Raw genomic sequence first — 6,125 nt, forward strand, 5'->3', positions numbered from 1 at the left:
TGATCGTTTTGGAATGATTATATTTTATCACAGAATAGGATGCGGATATTCGAGAATATCCACAAAACCTCAAGTCACGAAGTTCATCTCAATCGACGCGTGAGCCTTCAAGCTGCCAATTTCATCATGCACGAACTAGGCTACAGTAATCCTCGAGTGTAAAAAAATTCAAGTACTAGAGTCATGCCCACATCCACACACATACAAACGGTTATTTTTTCTACGCATCAGATTCTTTCCGTTCCGACTATTTTCAGTCGCGCCCCAAAAAAAATTGGAGTCGAGAACTCTCACGCAACAAAATTTACTTCCGTAAGCAAAAGAAATTTGTCACAAAGCAAAAAGTCCCCAGAAAATTGAGTTTATTGTCGCCAGTCTTTTTATTCGATCAATTTCAAAAGATGTTTCGCCCGTTTTTCCCCTCTCGAGTAGACGTAAAATCGAGCCATAACGAACCTCATAAAGTACGTTTGCAACGGTGGCCATATTCAGTAAGCCTTGATGCAGTCGTGTTGGATCGAATTGGTCAGTTTTTCACTCCGACAGCAACCTGATAAATACAGAGCAGCAATACTCCCCCCCAATTGAAAAAGTATCCTTGCCCCCCCCGTTGAATTGGAAAATACTCAGGGGTCACGTTGTCATCGAGAGGGGTCAGTCTTTGAACAATGCCGGGTGCGTGGCCTCTGCACCCCAGGGTTAATATGCGGGCAACTAAACATTGGCACTGGACAATAACAAGATTTATAGTTACTTTTTCTTACTGTGTTACACATACGCGAATGCACGATTCCTCTATGAAGCATGTGACCACTGGCCATTGTCCAGTTGCTGGCAGAATGTGTGTCTCTGAACCCCGTGAGATATTTCTGTTATTGAATCTCGTGAAAAATCCTGGGTTAGTGTTTAGTTTCAGCTTTTTTTTCCTTTCATTTGGGGTAAATCGGGGATTTTCTCACCCCTGGAGATTCTCGACGGACATTTGGCATTAATTTAAGGGACGTCGATGGATATTTCTCTGAGAAAGCTCTTTCGAATCGATAATTGAAATTGTTCATTGAAATTATTCTCGAATACTGGAGGGGAGTGCCGGCGGATTGAAAGGGAATTTCAGCGGATGCATTACATATGTCATCAAATATTCAATCATTTTTATAAATGGGAGAATCTGGGAGAGACAATTTTTGGAATGAAAATTGTTTATATTATTTTCGTCACCAATTTTGATAGTTTCAACAAATGATTATTGTTGTAAATCAATAAGTCTCAGCTGAAATATGTTTATTGCCGGGTAAATCCCGGAGAGTCCAGAATAAAAACAATGCACTTGTAAATTTCCCTCCATTGGTCAGCATCGGGTTTTTGGAAAGTGGGCAGAGGAGGCTTGGGGGAAAGAAATGAAGGATTTGGGCTGTGCACTAGACCATGACTCATCGCACTGACCGCCCGGGGGATTCACAATAACGAAAAGTGTCTCGAGTCTTCTGGAAATTTATGCAACCAATTCCCCAAATTACCGATTTTTTTTCATCCAAATGTGTTACTAATTACGGCTGATGCTGGAGTTGAAGACATGTAATAAATGGGTTCCTTCATGTTCTCGAGGGATTTTCAGGATTTTCGGAGAGGCGAGAGGGTTCTGGGGACCGGGCATTCTTTTTTTGGATGAAAAAAATTGGTAATGGGGGAAAGTGACTTCTGAAAAATATCCCGACAAAATACACACGGACGTCTGACACCCGTCTAACGATCTCCGCGTGTGTTTATTATGAGCGGCGAGTTACGGTCGTGCGTAGTGGGAGGCGGCTCTTGGCTTCCAAAGTATTGTCTCTGGATTGCGGGGCGCAACGAGATCGGTTCATTTAAATTTCGTGTCACTTTTCTCGAGTTTTCGATGAATATCTCGGGATCTGGGGGAGATGGAGGAATTTCATGAGGATATTCTTTGTAGAGAGGAATGAAAGCTGCAAAGAAAGTACTATCAACAATTTTCCCATCTCCCTTGAATTTTAAGGTATTCACTGGGGATTGATGTAGACGTGAAAATGGCTCATTGTCACTGAGAATCAAAGTGCGACTTTTTGTTGAATATCTCGGAATCTGAGGGAGTTGGAAGAATTTTCATGAAGACCTTTTCCGTAGAGGAAATTGAGAGCTGCAAAAAAGGTTCTTATGGAAATTGTGCCATCTGTCTTGTATTCCGAAATATTTAACTCATTTAGATGCGAAATTGGCTCATTTTTTACGTCAACTGATGTGCGACAACGAGAGCTGAAAAAAGTTTCCTATGAAAATTTCGCCAGCTCCATTGGATCCCAAGATATTCATCAACGACTGACCTACAGTGGAATTGACTTATCTCATTCCACCATTTCACTACCCAATTCATACGTTTTACAATTTTTTAAAACTTCACAAAGACCCTAATTTGTTTTCAGCAACAACAATCCCAAAAATTGAGGTGTGAAACTGAGGTTTTAAACTCAGAATGGATTTACGATCCAGAACGGTACGTTACACAAGTGAAAATCACGGGAAATTTCAGGGGTCAATTTTTTTACGACTTAAGTGCAGTCGTGCGCCGCACGCGCTCCACGAGCCAACCCCCGTGCATTGGTAGGGGGAGAACGTTTGGAGTAAAAAGAGAGGGAGAGACGAGCGTGGGGCGCCTGCGGAGACCGAGATTTACCCTCCGATATATTTTGATCCGGTAAAAAACGCTGGAGAAAAAAACGCGGAAAAAAATTGGGAAAAAAACTAGTCACCTTACGATCCTTCGGTGCAAGTGGAGGAATGAAAAAAATTGGGATAAAAAATGCAGCAACAAGTGATCTCAAAGCGTAAAAAAGTATCCCTTTCCATTCGCTCATTTCTAATTTTTTTCCGACGAAAGACTTCCGATTCAATCAAAACTGTATGATCAACAGATTTACATAATAAAAAAAACACCAGTCAAAAGAAATATGAAAAGATATGCCGTATCAACAAATGCAATTGAATATTAAAATCTAAATAATTAGGTGTGAAGATAAAAAGAAATTGATCGTTGAAAAAGATTCTTCACTTTGGCATAATCAATTAAATTATGTAAAAAAATTTTCTCTTTTTCACATTGGTATTTCACGCTTTGGATACGTGAAGAGCGTAAAAAAATACTGGAAGGATATATCAGCAGATGAACCATAAGTATCGGTCAATCTGGCCACGAGCCTGGGTCAGCTGTCAGTTGTGTTTGTCCTTGCAGCTTCGTGGCTCCATAGGGCGCCATTAACGGGCACGAACCACATCCCAGGCCCACGTTTCTCATCTCTCCTCTCTTCTCCCGTGGACAAACGGCCGTCCACCGAATGGACCATACGTTTTTTTTACTCCTCGATCCCTCGTTTTCCCCAATTTTTTTCCTTCCTTCTATTTTTTTTCTATAGGAATTCTCGGGGGGAGCCGTGCGTATGTGTGCTCTTCCGCTAAACGGAAGCTTTTTCATCGATTGACGCGAACGTAACGACTTTGTCTCGCAGCGGGAATGCACTGTGATTTTTTTTATTTATCTTTGACTCTTTCAGTTAAAGAAAAAACAAAAAAATCGGAGGTTTTTTCTATTTGCTCTTAAAAGCCCTCACGAATATGATTAATTTCACGAAAAAAATTGATGATGAATTCATTCACTTCGTGAGATGGTTCTATTTTTGATTTAAAAAATCGTCTACTTCATGAAGGCTTGTATTTTTAGTCTCTGAGAAAATAAATACTTTATTTTTACGAACGAAGTAAATAAAACCTCTCGCAGGAACGAAAATAGTTTTGTTCTTTACAAGACTGACGAAAGAATAACAGGGGAAAGGCGATTGAACGAAAGGGGTTGAATGTATTCTTCCATTCGATATCCTGACGATATCCTTCCATTTCTATTTATTCGCGCAGATTGGTAGGACAGCACGTGCCCAGGGAAGTGTGCTCTTCATTCGGAAAAATTTTACCAACCCTTTTATCACGTTTTTCTCCCCTTTTTCCAATTTTGGGGAGAGACGATGCAAATGGATGGGGAAAGAGAGATGAATTCTTTGACGTACCACAGCCGGGAGGGATCTCCGTACTGCTGCTGTACCTGAACGAATAACCGGGCAGAAGTAACGGCGTAGGTGGAAGGGTGGAGGTTTAAACAGCTGTTGGTTGTACCCTTTTTTTCTCGAGTGAGAGGGCAAAAATCGGACTCTGTGGAGCTGTCGAGATGATTTTTTCTGCAGTTCTCCGAATTTCAGACTTTTTTCTAGTAGGAATTGAGTGAAAATTCAAGGCAATGATCAATCCGATTTAACTGTGTAATATTTACTTCAGTTAGTCGACATGTAATACCGAAATACATGAGCATAAAATAGAATAAATTCTAAAACTCGGTGCAATTTCTAAAATATTTGAAACTACCCAGAAAAATGAAGCATAAATCACTTAATAGCTCGAATTTCCCATGTACTGTGAGCATCCATTGTTCCCCAATTATGGAGAATGGCCACGTGTCTGGCCGTCAGAAGAAAACCAAAATTCTGAAGTCAAAATGACCCCGGCGATCACAAATCTAGCCCAAGTTTCCAGCGAAATGGCTTTTGAAAATTTTATTCGACCAGGATTAGCCCCCTCATCCTCCTTCGCCATTTATTGTTGGCGCTTGAGGCATCACGGGGTGGGCGTCAGTCGTAAAAATTTGTGAAGAAACAAAGTCATAGTGTCTCTCCAGTTTTCTTTAATCCACACATTGTTGTGCGAAAAACCCGAGAGTTAAAACCTGGACGGGGTTAGACTCCATAAACATTCGGGCATTTTCCCAACTACTGACTTCCCAGTATGGGATAACGTAATTGTCACAGTTTATGGTGACTTCGGTAACTACTCCACCCACTACCCTTTTTGAATTAGCCGGCTAGGGGGTACCACCCACTCCACTGTACCTGGAGAGGTAAACTTCGAGGAATTAATGGAGCAAATGTTGCTGCTTTTATTTTGGAATTAGTTATTCACAAAGGCGGAATATACAACGCCTTAATTTTTCATTCTCTCCAATGATAATACAATTAACGTTTTGAATATCGTCATGATGGAGTTGGCAAGTGGATCTGGTTGGAATGAGTGACAGCATGAAGGTAAATAGTGTTCTTAATTCGATGGCGATTCCCCTTACTCGACGACTTGATGAGATTGAAGGTGGCAAGTGGTGTCATTGCGAAGGCGGAGAAATTCAATCGCAAAGTGAAGAGAAAAACTTTTCACTCGATGGAATGAATTTTTTTAATGGGATTCCCCCGGCTCTCTCGTGGAATCTTCGATGCTATCATGTTCTGACGTAAGAATGATGCTCTGAAATTGATGAAAATAGGGGCGCGACACATCATGTGGCTCGACTACTTTTGTCGGAATATTTACAAGAGTTTGCGAAAGTCGAAAGTCGACCCAGTGGGCCAATAAAAAAATCATAAATTAACCAGAAAATATTCACTGACCTTGGCAATGAGTAGACGCTGGGTGAAAAGGATGGAGATGTTTTGAAAATGTGGATCGGTGAAGGTAAAAGGGATTTCAACCGTATTTCATATTTCTTCAGGGGTCATCTGGTTTTTCTTGGACGCTCCGTTATCCCTTGCGACCTGGCTTAACGCAAAAACTTAAACAAAAACCGTTTGGTTGTTATTTATGGCCGAAGGGAGTGTCCGCATTCTAGAATGAAGGGAAAACTTTTGCAAAAAATTGAGCCGAGAGTTGGGAATATTTTTAGATATTTGCGTAACAGCTGGCTGATGCAAATTTTGGAAAAATGAGGTAGCTGCTCTACCTGAGGCTGTCAACCTCCCTGCGGTTTTTTCCTCGTTCACCTAGAATTGTGCATGCAATTACGAACCCCCCTGGAGGCTCGCCGGGAAGGTAAACTCGTAAAGTCAAGTATTGGCGAAAGATTTCTGGGAAAGTTGAGGACAGAATGAGGCCCGCATGACTCCCTTTACCCAAACTGAATGGCTGAAAAATTCTAGAAGTTATTGAAAGATGATATGTAAAAGATGTTCCCAATTTTTAAGACGGTTATTTACAGCCCCCATTGAAATCCCCTAATCCAAAACGATTTAGAGTTTAAGGAAATA

Source organism: Diachasma alloeum, unplaced genomic scaffold, assembly GCF_001412515.2.
Source record: "Diachasma alloeum isolate Michigan unplaced genomic scaffold, Dall2.0 Dall_scaffold_00391, whole genome shotgun sequence".
Classification (NCBI taxonomy): Eukaryota; Metazoa; Arthropoda; class Insecta; order Hymenoptera; family Braconidae; genus Diachasma; species Diachasma alloeum.